Here is a 3,710-nt window from a genome sequence, read left to right on the forward strand (position 1 = left end):
GCTTTTTGCGCCGTGCAATCTCGCGTTTTATCCTCCTCTTACTTCCTCCCCTGTCCTATGCTAATAATTTCTAGCTCCTTTAATCTTTATCAAAAAAAAAAAAGAGAAAAAGAAAACAAAGTTAATATAGCTTAAGAAAATTCTATTTGTAAATGATCAGAAATACCGATGGAAAAAGCTGATTAGAATCAAGTATAAGAATGAACGAACAACCGTTCTGTCGCCATTGTTGGCCAGTGAAATTCATTCCACACAGGATTCCTAACGTTTCTCACAAAAGAAATCGGAGGAATCAGTTTTTTTTTTTTTTTAAGATAATACCACACACGCTGCATGTGTCGCAACGTGATTTCCCTCGTTAGAACGATGAAATGTTGTGAGGAAATCTTGATGTTTCTCCTACATCGAGCATAACGAACCGGGAGAACGATGAATTTGGTATCGCGTTGGGCGAATAGCGTCGAGGAATCGAGTGTGAAACGCCTGCTTATTACGGAACGAAAAGCGTAATCTCTACACGTGTTTGGAAAACAATACGCGGACGAGGTACAAATTAACCATGAACGCCGCTAAAATATTCACATTTGATTTTCAACGCGTATTTATCTCGACCTTTGAAGATCTTCGTATCTCGTGTTCCATTGCAGCGACGTGTGAGACACTTGATCAAACATTGTAGCGCACGGCAGCAGAACAAACGTAATTGTTTCCAATAAACAACTGCAGACAAGACGAAAACAAGAAATAGGGAGATAATTACGGATAGTTTCACACGGTAAACAGTAATGGTGTGCTTAACGATCGAGTATTATTCATTGTTAAACAGCGAGTAGATGAGAACAGTGACCATCGTCCCATCCATCAATGCTGAACGAGTAAAAACAGCGAGAAAGAGAAAAGAAAAAAAAAGAGAGAAAGGAAGAACGTCGATGATGATGTCGGAGGGATGATGATCGAAAGGCGTCAATGTCCAGCGAGCAAAGAGACACACGGGTGTCAGCGCTCACGGTCACGGCGGCACAGATACGTCGTAGGTCAAGAGATCGCGGCTGTCTTTTGCAAAAAGGCAAAAAGTCGAAACGTACCTGTCATACGCGCCGTTCTCTCGCTCCCTCTTCCGTTCCCTCTCTCTCTCTCTCTCTTTCTCTCTCTCTCTCTCTCTCTCTCTCTCTCTCTCCCTGTTTGGTCAGGGCCATGCGTCATCGGCGCAGAATCGCTGCGCTTTGGTGGAACGTGGACGCGGCCGAAGAAAGAGCCGTACGTATAGCAGGGGCCAGCGTAGCAGACAGCAGCGAGCGGCACCGTGCGCCGAGATATTTGGCGGGCTCGAAAATAGCAACAGCGTTGTCCTCTATGGTGTGTCTGCCCTCCCGCTCCTCCTCCTCCTTCTTCTCTTCCTTCTCTTCTTCTTCCTCTTCGTCTTCTTCTTCTTGGTCTGCGCGCCACTGGCAGCCTCGAACCGCCCGGTAACTCGCTCGGTCGCTCCTCCACCAGTTCGCACTTTTATATACCACGCGCTCTCCCTGCCGCTTGTTGTCACTTGACCGCTTTCCGCTCTTCTCTCACTCGGTCACCAGCTGCATCTATGTATCTCCGGATGCACCACTCGCGATACCACCGTCAGACGATAACCACGAAAACGAGCGACCACTGGGACCAGCCTCTGAGTCCAGCCTGTTTTCTCTAGCCTTTCTCACCCTTGAACAGGCCAACCTTCCATAGCTGTTCTCTATTCAGCCATTCTCTGCTTATACTTTTGCTCTATCGCCTATTTTGCTTCTCAGGGGACACGTCGTTACATTCTTCCGAATAGTCAATAGTTGAGAAATTGGTTCACCTCGGTGTTTGGTTCACAAGTTACCCCAACGGAGGATCCTCTTCAGTTTCGATTTCAGTTTGGCCTCCTCTGCTAAATGTGACTCCTCGAGAACGTCGACATGCTACTCTAAATGGTTGACAATCGAAGAAACGATGGTAGAATTGGTTCACCTGTCTATGAATCGTTCAAGGTTCCTATTCCGTCAGCCTACTCTGTTATGTGTTAATTCTGACTCCTCATGGACACCAACGTGCCCCTCCAAAATGGTCGACAATCGAACGAGTAATCGAGGAAAATGTTCACCTGCCTTTGGATCACCAAGTTACTCCGATATTCCGATAGACGATCCTCTTCGACTTCCTCCGAATTAGCCTTCTCTGCTTCCTTCGATACCTGCCAGCACAGACTCCTCAGGAACACCACAGCATATCCCTCGAAATGGTCGCGACAGTCGTGGAAACAATCGAGGAATGGATTCACCTGTCTCTGGATCACCGTTGGTGCGACGTTCCAACCAGAGAAGATCCCCTTCAGAGCTCTCTTTCTGTTCACCTTCTGTCCTATGTACCCTACTAATTCCACTTGCTCTCTCGCTCTGGAGCCCGGATCGCACGTGCACGCGGCTCGAAACGCAGGTATCCCGCCGAGAGCAGCCGAGCGAGAGAGAAACGGAGAGATGCTCGCGGCTCCGCGGTTCGCGCGCGACTGACCGAGGGCGAGAGTCGTTATTGGGAGCAGAGCGCCGGTGAAGTCTGTTCGCCTCGACGCCGCCACCTCTCTCTCCACCCCCTTCGTGCTCGCTCTCAGTCTCTCGCTCCTTCTCGCTCTCTCCACCCTCCTGCCTCCTACTGCCTCCACCGCCGTCGTTGATCGTTCCTCCTTCTCTCTCCTTCGCCCCTTTTTCCACGTCTCTTCAGCTCTCTCCCTCACTCGACTCTAACTCACTCCGTCTCGTTCCCTTCCAGCCGCGTCGCCGGGCGTCTCTCCGCCAGTTCTCTCACTCTCTCTCACTCTGTCTCTCTCTTTCTCTCTCCTGCTGCCCTCTGTATTTACTCGCTCTATCCAACACGCTCACTCTCGGCTCCCGTTCGACGCGGAGCAGGCGCGAAACGAACGAAACCGAAACTTAAGCTCGGCTGTCGCCTCCTCCGTCTCTTCTTGCTTGGCTGCTGGTGCTGGTGCTGGTGCTGCCTCCTCTTACCTTTCTACCCCGGCTTAGGTCGATCCTCCTCTTCCTCAGAAGCAGCAGTATAGGCTGCAACTCCATAGCCCGTACAAGCGCGTCTCTTCTCTTCTGCTACGTAGTCCTGCCTCCAGCCGAAGACACTGTCCGAAACTGGTTGGAGATATGGCCCGCCACTCGTTTCGGCATCGTAATCAACTGGCCAGACTGCTGTTCCACACGGCCACCCATCCCCCTCCGAGCGATCATCGTTCTCACCCTACTTACCCACCCTTTTCTGCGTTCCAGACGGAATCTCTGGACGAGAGAGAGAGAGTCCCTCTCTCTGATGCGCATTTACGCGGTCCTCTCCGCGAGAGAGATCGGGATCCCTGAGTCCTGGCAGCTGCTGCTACGATCGCCGATCCTGCTGCTGCTTCTGGCCCCTTTTCAATGGCCGCCACCAAACCTCCGCACCGTTTTTGCTTGGCCCGCGGACCCGCCGCTTAACTGTTTTGCTACCACGGAGACGTGGCTGTTTTAACGAAACGACACGGGTCTCTCTGTTGCTTAGTCTCTCGGTGTATATACAGTAGACGGCGAAAAAACTGGAGAATTCGAGTGAAAGTGGCGAGTGTAGTCGTAATGCTGATCATGGGATCGCGATGGAGCTGACTGGGCTCGCGTAACCACGTTGTTTACGCGCATCGCTTCGAGACATGGCTGTTT

At 51.0% G+C, this 3,710-nt stretch overlaps 1 protein-coding gene across 1 annotated transcript in view; it reads right to left on the minus strand.

Annotated features, from left to right (window-relative positions):
- LOC108575947 (solute carrier organic anion transporter family member 4C1) overlaps positions 1-2,209 on the minus strand; it is an 80,820-nt gene extending 78,611 nt beyond the window's left edge. The window contains exon 1 of the mRNA XM_017938888.1: positions 1,086-2,209. The gene's annotated coding sequence lies outside the window, so the exon portion shown is untranslated. The remainder of the gene's footprint in view (positions 1-1,085) is intronic.
- Between the last annotated feature and the right edge of the window lie 1,501 nt (positions 2,210-3,710).

This window comes from Habropoda laboriosa, unplaced genomic scaffold (assembly GCF_001263275.1).
Source record: "Habropoda laboriosa isolate 0110345459 unplaced genomic scaffold, ASM126327v1 scaffold300, whole genome shotgun sequence".
Classification (NCBI taxonomy): Eukaryota; Metazoa; Arthropoda; class Insecta; order Hymenoptera; family Apidae; genus Habropoda; species Habropoda laboriosa.